Below are 17,764 nucleotides of genomic sequence, written 5' to 3'. Positions count from 1 at the left end.
AAAGCATCCAAATCAAGCTTCTTCAGCTTGACATGCTTCCACACCATACATAAGGGCATTCTCTATCATAGGTGAAGAGTTTACATGTGTATTTGCAAGTTTACATTACAATTCATCAAACTCTTGAAACCAAGTCAGTTCTGACCTGAAACAACATGAAATGTTGTAAAATTACATTTGTAAGCATATGTAATGCAGTTGAGCACATCTAACTTTACAGAATGAAGATATTGCAAAAGCATCCAAATCAAGCTTCTCTCAGCTTGATATGCTTCCACACCATACATAAGGGCATTCTCTATCATAGGTGAAGAGTTTACATGTGTATTTGCAAGTTTACATTACAATTCATCAAACTCTTGAAACCAAGTCAGTTCTGACCTGAAACAACATGAAATGTTGTAAAATTGCATTTGTAAGCATATGTAATGCAGTTGAGCACATCTAACTTTACAGAATGAAGATATTGCAAAAGCATCCAAATCAAGCTTCTCTCAGCTTGATATGCTTCCACACCATACATAAGGGCATTCTCTATCATAGGTGAAGAGTTTACATGTGTATTTGCAAGTTTACATTACAATTCATCAAACTCTTGAAACCAAGTCAGTTCTGACCTGAAACAACATGAAATGTTGTAAAATTGCATTTGTAAACTATCCAAATCAAGCTTCTCTCAGCTTGATATGCTTCCACACCATACATAAGGGCATTCTCTATCATAGGTGAAGAGTTTACATGTGTATTTGCAAGTTTACATTACAATTCATCAAACTCTTGAAACCAAGTCAGTTCTGACCTGAAACAACATGAAATGTTGTAAAATTGCATTTGTAAGCATATGTAATGCAGTTGAGCACATCTAACTTTACAGAATGAAGATATTGCAAAAGCATCCAAATCAAGCTTCTCTCAGCTTGATATGCTTCCACACCATACATAAGGGCATTCTCTATCATAGGTGAAGAGTTTACATGTGTATTTGCAAGTTTACATTACAATTCATCAAACTCTTGAAACCAAGTCAGTTCTGACCTGAAACAACATGAAATGTTGTAAAATTGCATTTGTAAGCATATGTAATGCAGTTGAGCACATCTAACTTTACAGAATGAAGATATTACAAAAGCATCCAAATCAAGCTTCTTCAGCTTGACATGCTTCCACACCATACATAAGGGCATTCTCTATCATAGGTGAAGAGTTTACATGTGTATTTGCAAGTTTACATTACAATTCATCAAACTCTTGAAACCAAGTCAGTTCTGACCTGAAACAACATGAAATGTTGTAAAATTGCATTTGTAAGCATATGTAATGCAGTTGAGCACATCTAACTTTACAGAATGAAGATATTGCAAAAGCATCCAAATCAAGCTTCTCTCAGCTTGATATGCTTCCACACCATACATAAGGGCATTCTCTATCATAGGTGAAGAGTTTACATGTGTATTTGCAAGTTTACATTACAATTCATCAAACTCTTGAAACCAAGTCAGTTCTGACCTGAAACAACATGAAATGTTGTAAAATTGCATTTGTAAACTATCCAAATCAAGCTTCTCTCAGCTTGATATGCTTCCACACCATACATAAGGGCATTCTCTATCATAGGTGAAGAGTTTACATGTGTATTTGCAAGTTTACATTACAATTCATCAAACTCTTGAAACCAAGTCAGTTCTGACCTGAAACAACATGAAATGTTGTAAAATTGCATTTGTAAGCATATGTAATGCAGTTGAGCACATCTAACTTTACAGAATGAAGATATTGCAAAAGCATCCAAATCAAGCTTCTCTCAGCTTGATATGCTTCCACACCATAAATAAGGGCATTCTCTATCATAGGTGAAGAGTTTACATGTGTATTTGCAAGTTTACATTACAATTCATCAAACTCTTGAAACCAAGTCAGTTCTGACCTGAAACAACATGAAATGTTGTAAAATTGCATTTGTAAGCATATGTAATGCAGTTGAGCACATCTAACTTTACAGAATGAAGATATTGCAATAGCATCCAAATCAAGCTTCTCTCAGCTTGATATGCTTCCACACCATACATAAGGGCATTCTCTATCATAGGTGAAGAGTTTACATGTGTATATGCAAGTTTACATTACAATTCATCAAACTCTTGAAACCAAGTCAGTTCTGACCTGAAACAACATGAAATGTTGTAAAATTGCATTTGTAAGCATATGTAATGCAGTTGAGCACATCTAACTTTACAGAATGAAGATATTGCAAAACCATCCAAATCAAGCTTCTCTCAGCTTGATATTCTTCCACACCATACATAAGGGCATTCTCTATCATAGGTGAAGAGTTTACATGTGTATTTGCAAGTTTACATTACAATTCATCAAACTCTTGAAACCAAGTCAGTTCTGACCTGAAACAACATGAAATGTTGTAAAATTGCATTTGTAAACATATGTAATGCAGTTGAGCACAACTAACTTTACAGAATGAAGATATTGCAAAACCATCCAAATCAAGCTTCTCTCAGCTTGATATTCTTCCACACCATACATAAGGGCATTCTCTATCATAGGTGAAGAGTTTACATGTGTATTTGCAAGTTTACATTACAATTCATCAAACTCTTGAAACCAAGTCAGTTCTGACCTGAAACAACATGAAATGTTGTAAAATTGCATTTGTAAGCATATGTAATGCAGTTGAGCACATCTAACTTTACAGAATGAAGATATTGCAAAAGCATCCAAATCAAGCTTCTCTCAGCTTGATATGCTTCCACACCATACATAAGGGCATTCTCTATCATAGGTGAAGAGTATACATGTGTATTTGCAAGTTTACATTACAATTCATCAAACTCTTGAAACCAAGTCAGTTCTGACCTGAAACAACATGAAATGTTGTAAAATTGCATTTGTAAGCATATGTAATGCAGTTGAGCACATCTAACTTTACAGAATGAAGATATTGCAAAACCATCCAAATCAAGCTTCTCTCAGCTTGATATGCTTCCACACCATACATAAGGGCATTCTCTATCATAGGTGAAGAGTTTACATGTGTATTTGCAAGTTTACATTACAATTCATCAAACTCTTGAAACCAAGTCAGTTCTGACCTGAAACAACATGAAATGTTGTAAAATTGCATTTGTAAACTATCCAAATCAAGCTTCTCTCAGCTTGATATGCTTCCACACCATACATAAGGGCATTCTCTATCATAGGTGAAGAGTTTACATGTGTATTTGCAAGTTTACATTACAATTCATCAAACTCTTGAAACCAAGTCAGTTCTGACCTGAAACAACATGAAATGTTGTAAAATTGCATTTGTAAGCATATGTAATGCAGTTGAGCACATCTAACTTTACAGAATGAAGATATTGCAAAAGCATCCAAATCAAGCTTCTCTCAGCTTGATATGCTTCCACACCATACATAAGGGCATTCTCTATCATAGGTGAAGAGTTTACATGTGTATTTGCAAGTTTACATTACAATTCATCAAACTCTTGAAACCAAGTCAGTTCTGACCTGAAACAACATGAAATGTTGTAAAATTGCATTTGTAAGCATATGTAATGCAGTTGAGCACATCTAACTTTACAGAATGAAGATATTGCAAAAGCATCCAAATCAAGCTTCTCTCAGCTTGATATGCTTCCACACCATACATAAGGGCATTCTCTATCATAGGTGAAGAGTATACATGTGTATTTGCAAGTTTACATTACAATTCATCAAACTCTTGAAACCAAGTCAGTTCTGACCTGAAACAACATGAAATGTTGTAAAATTGCATTTGTAAGCATATGTAATGCAGTTGAGCACATCTAACTTTACAGAATGAAGATATTGCAAAACCATCCAAATCAAGCTTCTCTCAGCTTGATATGCTTCCACACCATACATAAGGGCATTCTCTATCATAGGTGAAGAGTTTACATGTGTATTTGCAAGTTTACATTACAATTCATCAAACTCTTGAAACCAAGTCAGTTCTGACCTGAAACAACATGAAATGTTGTAAAATTGCATTTGTAAACTATCCAAATCAAGCTTCTCTCAGTTTGATATGCTTCCACACCATACATAAGGGCATTCTCTATCATAGGTGAAGAGTTTACATGTGTATTTGCAAGTTTACATTACAATTCATCAAACTCTTGAAACCAAGTCAGTTCTGACCTGAAACAACATGAAATGTTGTAAAATTGCATTTGTAAAAATATGTAATGCAGTTGAGCACAACTAACTTTACAGAATGAAGATATTGCAAAACCATCCAAATCAAGCTGCTCTCAGCTTGATATTCTTCCACACCATACATAAGGGCATTCTCTATCATAGGTGAAGAGTTTACATGTGTATTTGCAAGTTTACATTACAATTCATCAAACTCTTGAAACCAAGTCAGTTCTGACCTGAAACAACATGAAATGTTGTAAAATTGCATTTGTAAACTATCCAAATCAAGCTTCTCTCAGCTTGATATGCTTCCACACCATACATAAGGGCATTCTCTATCATAGGTGAAGAGTTTACATGTGTATTTGCAAGTTTACATTACAATTCATCAAACTCTTGAAACCAAGTCAGTTATGACCTGAAACAACATGAAATGTTGTAAAATTGCATTTGTAAGCATATGTAATGCAGTTGAGCACAACTAACGTTACAGAATGAAGATATTGCAAAACCATCCAAATCAAGCTTCTCTCAGCTTGATATTCTTCCACACCATACATAAGGGCATTCTCTATCATAGGTGAAGAGTTTACATGTGTATTTGCAAGTTTACATTACAATTCATCAAACTCTTGAAACCAAGTCAGTTCTGACCTGAAACAACATGAAATGTTGTAAAATTGCATTTGTAAGCATATGTAATGCAGTTGAGCACATCTAACTTTACAGAATGAAGATATTGCAAAAGCATCCAAATCAAGCTTCTCTCAGCTTGATATGCTTCCACACCATACATAAGGGCATTCTCTATCATAGGTGAAGAGTTTACATGTGTATTTGCAAGTTTACATTACAATTCATCAAACTCTTGAAACCAAGTCAGTTCTGACCTGAAACAACATGAAATGTTGTAAAATTGCATTTGTAAGCATATGTAATGCAGTTGAGCACATCTAACTTTACAGAATGAAGATATTGCAAAAGCATCCAAATCAAGCTTCTCTCAGCTTGATATGCTTCCACACCATACATAAGGGCATTCTCTATCATAGGTGAAGAGTTTACATGTGTATTTGCAAGTTTACATTACAATTCATCAAACTCTTGAAACCAAGTCAGTTCTGACCTGAAACAACATGAAATGTTGTAAAATTGCATTTGTAAGCATATGTAATGCAGTTGAGCACATCTAACTTTACAGAATGAAGATATTGCAAATGCATCCAAATCAAGCTTCTCTCAGCTTGATATGCTTCCACACCATACATAAGGGCATTCTCTATCATAGGTGAAGAGTTTACATGTGTATTTGCAAGTTTACATTACAATTCATCAAACTCTTGAAACCAAGTCAGTTCTGACCTGAAACAACATGAAATGTTGTAAAATTGCATTTGTAAACTATCCAAATCAAGCTTCTCTCAGCTTGATATGCTTCCACACCATACATAAGGGCATTCTCTATCATAGGTGAAGAGTTTACATGTGTATTTGCAAGTTTACATTACAATTCATCAAACTCTTGAAACCAAGTCAGTTATGACCTGAAACAACATGAAATGTTGTAAAATTGCATTTGTAAGCATATGTAATGCAGTTGAGCACAACTAACGTTACAGAATGAAGATATTGCAAAACCATCCAAATCAAGCTTCTCTCAGCTTGATATTCTTCCACACCATACATAAGGGCATTCTCTATCATAGGTGAAGAGTTTACATGTGTATTTGCAAGTTTACATTACAATTCATCAAACTCTTGAAACCAAGTCAGTTCTGACCTGAAACAACATGAAATGTTGTAAAATTGCATTTGTAAGCATATGTAATGCAGTTGAGCACATCTAACTTTACAGAATGAAGATATTGCAAAAGCATCCAAATCAAGCTTCTCTCAGCTTGATATGCTTCCACACCATACATAAGGGCATTCTCTATCATAGGTGAAGAGTTTACATGTGTATTTGCAAGTTTACATTACAATTCATCAAACTCTTGAAACCAAGTCAGTTCTGACCTGAAACAACATGAAATGTTGTAAAATTGCATTTGTAAGCATATGTAATGCAGTTGAGCACATCTAACTTTACAGAATGAAGATATTGCAAAAGCATCCAAATCAAGCTTCTCTCAGCTTGATATGCTTCCACACCATACATAAGGGCATTCTCTATCATAGGTGAAGAGTTTACATGTGTATTTGCAAGTTTACATTACAATTCATCAAACTCTTGAAACCAAGTCAGTTCTGACCTGAAACAACATGAAATGTTGTAAAATTGCATTTGTAAGCATATGTAATGCAGTTGAGCACATCTAACTTTACAGAATGAAGATATTGCAAATGCATCCAAATCAAGCTTCTCTCAGCTTGATATGCTTCCACACCATACATAAGGGCATTCTCTATCATAGGTGAAGAGTTTACATGTGTTTTTGCAAGTTTACATTACAATTCATCAAACTCTTGAAACCAAGTCAGTTCTGACCTGAAACAACATGAAATGTTGTAAAATTGCATTTGTAAACCATCCAAATCAAGCTTCTCTCAGCTTGATATGCTTCCACACCATACATAAGGGCATTCTCTATCATAGGTGAAGAGTTTACATGTGTATTTGCAAGTTTACATTACATTTCATCAAACTCTTGAAACCAAGTCAGTTCTGACCTGAAACAACATGAAATGTTGTAAAATTGCATTTGTAAGCATATGTAATGCAGTTGAGCACAACTAACTTTACAGAATGAAGATATTGCAAAACCATCCAAATCAAGCTTCTCTCAGCTTGATATTCTTCCACACCATACATAAGGGCATTCTCTATCATAGGTGAAGAGTTTACATGTGTATTTGCAAGTTTACATTACAATTCATTAAACTCTTGAAACCAAGTCAGTTCTGACCTGAAACAACATGAAATGTTGTAAAATTGCATTTGTAAGCATATGTAATGCAGTTGAGCACATCTAACTTTACAGAATGAAGATATTGCAAAAGCATCCAAATCAAGCTTCTCTCAGCTTGATATGCTTCCACACCATACATAAGGGCATTCTCTATCATAGGTGAAGAGTTTACATGTGTATTTGCAAGTTTACATTACAATTCATCAAACTCTTGAAACCAAGTCAGTTCTGACCTGAAACAACATGAAATGTTGTAAAATTGCATTTGTAAGCATATGTAATGCAGTTGAGCACAACTAACTTTACAGAATGAAGATATTGCAAAACCATCCAAATCAAGCTTCTCTCAGCTTGATATTCTTCCACACCATACATAAGGGCATTCTCTATCATAGGTGAAGAGTTTACATGTGTATTTGCAAGTTTACATTACAATTCATCAAACTCTTGAAACCAAGTCAGTTCTGACCTGAAACAACATGAAATGTTGTAAAATTGCATTTGTAAGCATATGTAATGCAGTTGAGCACAACTAACTTTACAGAATGAAGATATTGCAAAACCATCCAAATCAAGCTTCTCTCAGCTTGATATGCTTCCACACCATACATAAGGGCATTCTCTATCATAGGTGAAGAGTTTACATGTGTATTTGCAAGTTTACATTACATTTCATCAAACTCTTGAAACCAAGTCAGTTCTGACCTGAAACAACATGAAATGTTGTAAAATTGCATTTGTAAGCATATGTAATGCAGTTGAGCACAACTAACTTTACAGAATGAAGATATTGCAAAACCATCCAAATCAAGCTTCTCTCAGCTTGATATTCTTCCACACCATACATAAGGGCATTCTCTATCATAGGTGAAGAGTTTACATGTGTATTTGCAAGTTTACATTACAATTCATCAAACTCTTGAAACCAAGTCAGTTCTGACCTGAAACAACATGAAATGTTGTAAAATTGCATTTGTAAGCATATGTAATGCAGTTGAGCACAACTAACTTTACAGAATGAAGATATTGCAAAACCATCCAAATCAAGCTTCTCTCAGCTTGATATTCTTCCACACCATACATAAGGGCATTCTCTATCATAGGTGAAGAGTTTACATGTGTATTTGCAAGTTTACATTACAATTCATCAAACTCTTGAAACCAAGTCAGTTCTGACCTGAAACAACATGAAATGTTGTAAAATTGCATTTGTAAGCATATGTAATGCAGTTGAGCACATCTAACTTTACAGAATGAAGATATTGCAAAAGCATCCAAATCAAGCTTCTCTCAGCTTGATATGCTTCCACACCATACATAAGGGCATTCTCTATCATAGGTGAAGAGTTTACATGTGTATTTGCAAGTTTACATTACAATTCATCAAACTCTTGAAACCAAGTCAGTTCTGACCTGAAACAACATGAAATGTTGTAACATTGCATTTGTAAGCATATGTAATGCAGTTGAGCACATCTAACTTTACAGAATGAAGATATTGCAAAAGCATCCAAATCAAGCTTCTCTCAGCTTGACATGCTTCCACACCATACATAAGGGCATTCTCTATCATAGGTGAAGAGTTTACATGTGTATTTGCAAGTTTACATTACAATTCATCAAACTCTTGAAACCAAGTCAGCTCTGACCTGAAACAACATGAAATGTTGTAAAATTGCATTTGTAAGCATATGTAATGCAGTTGAGCACATCTAACTTTACAGAATGAAGATATTGCAAAACCATCCAAATCAAGCTTCTCTCAGCTTGATATGCTTCCACACCATACATAAGGGCATTCTCTATCATAGGTGAAGAGTTTACATGTGTATTTGCAAGTTTACATTACAATTCATCAAACTCTTGAAAACAAGTCAGTTCTGACCTGAAACAACATGAAATGTTGTAAAATTGCATTTGTAAACTATCCAAATCAAGCTTCTCTCAGCTTGATATGCTTCCACACCATACATAAGGGCATTCTCTATCATAGGTGAAGAGTTTACATGTGTATTTGCAAGTTTACATTACAATTCATCAAACTCTTGAAACCAAGTCAGTTCTGACCTGAAACAACATGAAATGTTGTAAAATTGCATTTGTAAGCATATGTAATGCAGTTGAGCACATCTAACTTTACAGAATGAAGATATTGCAAAAGCATCCAAATCAAGCTTCTCTCAGCTTGATATGCTTCCCACCATACATAAGGGCATTCTCTATCATAGGTGAAGAGTTTACATGTGTATTTGCAAGTTTACATTACAATTCATCAAACTCTTGAAACCAAGTCAGTTCTGACCTGAAACAACATGAAATGTTGTAAAATTGCATTTGTAAACTATCCAAATCAAGCTTCTCTCAGCTTGATATGCTTCCACACCATACATAAGGGCATTCTCTATCATAGGTGAAGAGTTTACATGTGTATTTGCAAGTTTACATTACAATTCATCAAACTCTTGAAACCAAGTCAGTTCTGACCTGAAACAACATGAAATGTTGTAAAATTGCATTTGTAAGCATATGTAATGCAGTTGAGCACAACTAACTTTACAGAATGAAGATATTGCAAAACCATCCTAATCAAGCTTCTCTCAGCTTGATATGCTTCCACACCATACATAAGGGCATTCTCTATCATAGGTGAAGAGTTTACATGTGTATTTGCAAGTTTACATTACATTTCATCAAACTCTTGAAACCAAGTCAGTTCTGACCTGAAACAACATGAAATGTTGTAAAATTGCATTTGTAAGCATATGTAATGCAGTTGAGCACAACTAACTTTACAGAATGAAGATATTGCAAAACCATCCAAATCAAGCTTCTCTCAGCTTGATATTCTTCCACACCATACATAAGGGCATTCTCTATCATAGGTGAAGAGTTTACATGTGTATTTGCAAGTTTACATTACAATTCATTAAACTCTTGAAACCAAGTTAGTTCTGACCTGAAACAACATGAAATGTTGTAAAATTGCATTTGTAAGCATATGTAATGCAGTTGAGCACATCTAACTTTACAGAATGAAGATATTGCAAAAGCATCCAAATCAAGCTTCTCTCAGCTTGATATGCTTCCACACCATACATAAGGGCATTCTCTATCATAGGTGAAGAGTTTACATGTGTATTTGCAAGTTTACATTACAATTCATCAAACTCTTGAAACCAAGTCAGTTCTGACCTGAAACAACATGAAATGTTGTAAAATTGCATTTGTAAACTATCCAAATCAAGCTTCTCTCAGCTTGATATGCTTCCACACCATACATAAGGGCATTCTCTATCATAGGTGAAGAGTTTACATGTGTATTTGCAAGTTTACATTACAATTCATCAAACTCTTGAAACCAAGTCAGTTCTGACCTGAAACAACATGAAATGTTGTAAAATTGCATTTGTAAGCATATGTAATGCAGTTGAGCACAACTAACTTTACAGAATGAAGATATTGCAAAACCATCCTAATCAAGCTTCTCTCAGCTTGATATGCTTCCACACCATACATAAGGGCATTCTCTATCATAGGTGAAGAGTTTACATGTGTATTTGCAAGTTTACATTACATTTCATCAAACTCTTGAAACCAAGTCAGTTCTGGCCTGAAACAACATGAAATGTTGTAAAATTGCATTTGTAAGCATATGTAATGCAGTTGAGCACAACTAACTTTACAGATTGAAGATATTGCAAAAGCATCCAAATCAAGCTTCTCTCAGCTTGATATGCTTCCACACCATACATAAGGGCATTCTCTATCATAGGTGAAGAGTTTACATGTGTATTTGCAAGTTTACATTACAATTCATCAAACTCTTGAAACCAAGTCAGTTCTGACCTGAAACAACATGAAATGTTGTAAAATTGCATTTGTAAGCATATGTAATGCAGTTGAGCACAACTAACTTTACAGAATGAAGATATTGCAAAACCATCCAAATCAAGCTTCTCTCAGCTTGATATTCTTCCACACCATACATAAGGGCATTCTCTATCATAGGTGAAGAGTTTACATGTGTATTTGCAAGTTTACATTACAATTCATCAAACTCTTGAAACCAAGTCAGTTCTGACCTGAAACAACATGAAATGTTGTAAAATTGCATTTGTAAGCATATGTAATGCAGTTGAGCACATCTAACTTTACAGAATGAAGATATTGCAAAAGCATCCAAATCAAGCTTCTCTCAGCTTGATATGCTTCCACACCATACATAAGGGCATTCTCTATCATAGGTGAAGAGTTTACATGTGTATTTGCAAGTTTACATTACAATTCATCAAACTCTTGAAACCAAGTCAGTTCTGACCTGAAACAACATGAAATGTTGTAACATTGCATTTGTAAGCATATGTAATGCAGTTGAGCACATCTAACTTTACAGAATGAAGATATTGCAAAAGCATCCAAATCAAGCTTCTCTCAGCTTGATATGCTTCCACACCATACATAAGGGCATTCTCTATCATAGGTGAAGAGTTTACATGTGTATTTGCAAGTTTACATTACAATTCATCAAACTCTTGAAACCAAGTCAGTTCTGACCTGAAACAACATGAAATGTTGTAAAATTGCATTTGTAAACTATCCAAATCAAGCTTCTCTCAGCTTGATATGCTTCCACACCATACATAAGGGCATTCTCTATCATAGGTGAAGAGTTTACATGTGTATTTGCAAGTTTACATTACAATTCATCAAACTCTTGAAACCAAGTCAGTTCTGACCTGAAACAACATGAAATGTTGTAAAATTGCATTTGTAAGCATATGTAATGCAGTTGAGCACAACTAACTTTACAGAATGAAGATATTGCAAAACCATCCAAATCAAGCTTCTCTCAGCTTGATATTCTTCCACACCATACATAAGGGCATTCTCTATCATAGGTGAAGAGTTTACATGTGTATTTGCAAGTTTACATTACAATTCATCAAACTCTTGAAACCAAGTCAGTTCTGACCTGAAACAACATGAAATGTTGTAAAATTGCATTTGTAAGCATATGTAATGCAGTTGAGCACATCTAACTTTACAGAATGAAGATATTGCAAAAGCATCCAAATCAAGCTTCTCTCAGCTTGATATGCTTCCACACCATACATAAGGGCATTCTCTATCATAGGTGAAGAGTTTACATGTGTATTTGCAAGTTTACATTACAATTCATCAAACTCTTGAAACCAAGTCAGTTCTGACCTGAAACAACATGAAATGTTGTAAAATTGCATTTGTAAGCATATGTAATGCAGTTGAGCACATCTAACTTTACAGAATGAAGATATTGCAAAACCATCCAAATCAAGCTTCTCTCAGCTTGATATGCTTCCACACCATACATAAGGGCATTCTCTATCATAGGTGAAGAGTTTACATGTGTATTTGCAAGTTTACATTACAATTCATCAAACTCTTGAAACCAAGTCAGTTCTGACCTGAAACAACATGAAATGTTGTAAAATTGCATTTGTAAACTATCCAAATCAAGCTGAGAGAAGCTTGATATGCTTCCACACCATACATAAGGGCATTCTCTATCATAGGTGATGAGTTTACATGTGTATTTGCAAGTTTACATTACAATTCATCAAACTCTTGAAACCAAGTCAGTTCTGACCTGAAACAACATGAAATCTTGTAAAATTGCATTTGTAAGCATATGTAATGCAGTTGAGCACAACTAACTTTACAGAATGAAGATATTGCAAAACCATCCAAATCAAGCTTCTCTCAGCTTGATATTCTTCCACACCATACATAAGGGCATTCTCTATCATAGGTGAAGAGTTTACATGTGTATTTGCAAGTTTACATTACAATTCATCAAACTCTTGAAACCAAGTCAGTTCTGACCTGAAACAACATGAAATGTTGTAAAATTGCATTTGTAAGCATATGTAATGCAGTTGAGCACATCTAACTTTACAGAATGAAGATATTGCAAAAGCATCCAAATCAAGCTTCTCTCAGCTTGATATGCTTCCACACCATACATAAGGGCATTCTCTATCATAGGTGAAGAGTTTACATGTGTATTTGCAAGTTTACATTACAATTCATCAAACTCTTGAAACCAAGTCAGTTCTGACCTGAAACAACATGAAATGTTGTAAAATTGCATTTGTAAACTATCCAAATCAAGCTTCTCTCAGCTTGATATGCTTCCACACCATACATAAGGGCATTCTCTATCATAGGTGAAGAGTTTACATGTGTATTTGCAAGTTTACATTACAATTCATCAAACTCTTGAAACCAAGTCAGTTCTGACCTGAAACAACATGAAATGTTGTAAAATTGCATTTGTAAGCATATGTAATGCAGTTGAGCACAACTAACTTTACAGAATGAAGATATTGCAAAACCATCCAAATCAAGCTTCTCTCAGCTTGATATTCTTCCACACCATACATAAGGGCATTCTCTATCATAGGTGAAGAGTTTACATGTGTATTTGCAAGTTTACATTACAATTCATCAAACTCTTGAAACCAAGTCAGTTCTGACCTGAAACAACATGAAATGTTGTAAAATTGCATTTGTAAGCATATGTAATGCAGTTGAGCACATCTAACTTTACAGAATGAAGATATTGCAAAAGCATCCAAATCAAGCTTCTCTCAGCTTGATATGCTTCCACACCATACATAAGGGCATTCTCTATCATAGGTGAAGAGTTTACATGTGTATTTGCAAGTTTACATTACAATTCATCAAACTCTTGAAACCAAGTCAGTTCTGACCTGAAACAACATGAAATGTTGTAAAATTGCATTTGTAAGCATATGTAATGCAGTTGAGCACATCTAACTTTACAGAATGAAGATATTGCAAAACCATCCAAATCAAGCTTCTCTCAGCTTGATATGCTTCCACACCATACATAAGGGCATTCTCTATCATAGGTGAAGAGTTTACATGTGTATTTGCAAGTTTACATTACAATTCATCAAACTCTTGAAACCAAGTCAGTTCTGACCTGAAACAACATGAAATGTTGTAAAATTGCACTTGTAAGCATATGTAATGCAGTTGAGCACATCTAACTTTACAGAATGAAGATATTGCAAAAGCATCCAAATCAAGCTTCTCTCAGCTTGATATGCTTCCACACCATACATAAGGGCATTCTCTATCATAGGTGAAGAGTTTACATGTGTATTTGCAAGTTTACATTACAATACATCAAACTCTTGAAACCAAGTCAGTTCTGACATGAAACAACATGAAATGTTATAAAATTGCATTTGTAAGCATATGTAATGCAGTTGAGCACATCTAACTTTACAGAATGAAGATATTGCAAAACCATCCAAATCAAGCTTCTCTCAGCTTGATATTCTTCCACACCATACATAAGGGCATTCTCTATCATAGGTGAAGAGTTTACATGTGTATTTGCAAGTTTACATTACAATTCATCAAACTCTTGAAACCAAGTCAGTTCTGACCTGAAACAACATGAAATGTTGTAAAATTGCATTTGTAAGCATATGTAATGCAGTTGAGCACATCTAACTTTACAGAATGAAGATATTGCAAAAGCATCCAAATCAAGCTTCTCTCAGCTTGATATGCTTCCACACCATACATAAGGGCATTCTCTATCATAGGTGAAGAGTTTACATGTGTTTTTGCAAGTTTACATTACAATTCATCAAACTCTTGAAACCAAGTCAGTTCTGACCTGAAACAACATGAAATGTTGTAAAATTGCATTTGTAAACCATCCAAATCAAGCTTCTCTCAGCTTGATATGCTTCCACACCATACATAAGGGCATTCTCTATCATAGGTGAAGAGTTTACATGTGTATTTGCAAGTTTACATTACATTTCATCAAACTCTTGAAACCAAGTCAGTTCTGACCTGAAACAACATGAAATGTTGTAAAATTGCATTTGTAAGCATATGTAATGCAGTTGAGCACAACTAACTTTACAGAATGAAGATATTGCAAAACCATCCAAATCAAGCTTCTCTCAGCTTGATATTCTTCCACACCATACATAAGGGCATTCTCTATCATAGGTGAAGAGTTTACATGTGTATTTGCAAGTTTACATTACAATTCATTAAACTCTTGAAACCAAGTCAGTTCTGACCTGAAACAACATGAAATGTTGTAAAATTGCATTTGTAAGCATATGTAATGCAGTTGAGCACATCTAACTTTACAGAATGAAGATATTGCAAAAGCATCAAAATCAAGCTTCTCTCAGCTTGATATGCTTCCACACCATACATAAGGGCATTCTCTATCATAGGTGAAGAGTTTACATGTGTATTTGCAAGTTTACATTACAATTCATCAAACTCTTGAAACCAAGTCAGTTCTGACCTGAAACAACATGAAATGTTGTAAAATTGCATTTGTAAGCATATGTAATGCAGTTGAGCACAACTAACTTTACAGAATGAAGATATTGCAAAAGCATCCAAATCAAGCTTCTCTCAGCTTGATATTCTTCCACACCATACATAAGGGCATTCTCTATCATAGGTGAAGAGTTTACATGTGTATTTGCAAGTTTACATTACAATTCATCAAACTCTTGAAACCAAGTCAGTTCTGACCTGAAACAACATGAAATGTTGTAAAATTGCATTTGTAAACCATCCAAATCAAGCTTCTCTCAGCTTGATATGCTTCCACACCATACATAAGGGCATTCTCTATCATAGGTGAAGAGTTTACATGTGTATTTGCAAGTTTACATTACATTTCATCAAACTCTTGAAACCAAGTCAGTTCTGACCTGAAACAACATGAAATGTTGTAAAATTGCATTTGTAAGCATATGTAATGCAGTTGAGCACAACTAACTTTACAGAATGAAGATATTGCAAAACCATCCAAATTAAGCTTCTCTCAGCTTGATATTCTTCCACACCATACATAAGGGCATTCTCTATCATAGGTGAAGAGTTTACATGTGTATTTGCAAGTTTGCATTACAATTCATTAAACTCTTGAAACCAAGTCAGTTCTGACCTGAAACAACATGAAATGTTGTAAAATTGCATTTGTAAGCATATGTAATGCAGTTGAGCACATCTAACTTTACAGAATGAAGATATTGCAAAAGCATCAAAATCAAGCTTCTCTCAGCTTGATATGCTTCCACACCATACATAAGGGCATTCTCTATCATAGGTGAAGAGTTTACATGTGTATTTGCAAGTTTACATTACAATTCATCAAACTCTTGAAACCAAGTCAGTTCTGACCTGAAACAACATGAAATGTTGTAAAATTGCATTTGTAAACCATCCAAATCAAGCTTCTCTCAGCTTGATATGCTTCCACACTGTACTTAAGGGCATTCTCTGTATAAGGTGAAAAGTTTACATGTGTATTTGCAAGTTTACATTACAATTCATCAAACTCTTGAAACCAAGTCAGTTCTGACCTGAAACAACATGAAATGCTGTAAAATTGCATTTGTAAGCATATGTAATGCAGTTGAGCACATCTAACTTTACAGAATGAAGATATTGCAAAACCATCCAAATCAAGCTTCTCTCAGCTTGATATTCTTCCACACCATACATAAGGGCATTCTCTATCATAGGTGAAGAGTTTACATGTGTATTTGCAAGTTTACATTACAATTCATCAAACTCTTGAAACCAAGTCAGTTCTGACCTGAAACAACATGAAATGTTGTAAAATTGCATTTGTAAGCATATGTAATGCAGTTGAGCACATCTAACTTTAAAGAATGAAGATATTGCAAAAGCATCCAAATCAAGCTTCTCTCAGCTTGATATGCTTCCACACCATACATAAGGGCATTCTCTATCATAGGTGAAGAGTTTACATGTGTATTTGCAAGTTTACATTACAATTAATCAAACTCTTGAAACCAAGTCAGTTCTGACCTGAAACAACATGAAATGTTGTAACATTGCATTTGTAAGCATATGTAATGCAGTTGAGCACATCTAACTTTACAGAATGAAGATATTGCAAAAGCATCCAAATCAAGCTTCTCTCAGCTTGACATGCTTCCACACCATACATAAGGGCATTCTCTATCATAGGTGAAGAGTTTACATGTGTATTTGCAAGTTTACATTACAATTCATCAAACTCTTGAAACCAAGTCAGTTCTGACCTGAAACAACATGAAATGTTGTAAAATTGCATTTGTAAGCATATGTAATGCAGTTGAGCACATCTAACTTTACAGAATGAAGATATTGCAAAAGCATCCAAATCAAGCTTCTCTCAGCTTGATATGCTTCCACACCATACATAAGGGCATTCTCTTTCATAGGTGAAGAGTTTACATGTGTTTTTGCAAGTTTACATTACAATTCATCAAACTCTTGAAACCAAGTCAGTTCTGACCTGAAACAACATGAAATGTTGTAAAATTGCATTTGTAAACCATCCAAATCAAGCTTCTCTCAGCTTGATATGCTTCCACACCATACATAAGGGCATTCTCTATCATAGGTGAAGAGTTTACATGTGTATTTGCAAGTTTACATTACATTTCATCAAACTCTTGAAACCAAGTCAGTTCTGACCTGAAACAACATGAAATGTTGTAAAATTGCATTTGTAAGCATATGTAATGCAGTTGAGCACAACTAACTTTACAGAATGAAGATATTGCAAAACCATCCAAATCAAGCTTCTCTCAGCTTGATATTCTTCC

The sequence above is a fragment of the Amia ocellicauda genome, chromosome 2 (genome assembly GCF_036373705.1).
Source record: "Amia ocellicauda isolate fAmiCal2 chromosome 2, fAmiCal2.hap1, whole genome shotgun sequence".
In the NCBI taxonomy this organism is placed as follows: Eukaryota; Metazoa; Chordata; class Actinopteri; order Amiiformes; family Amiidae; genus Amia; species Amia ocellicauda.
This window is presented reverse-complemented; position numbering follows the sequence as displayed.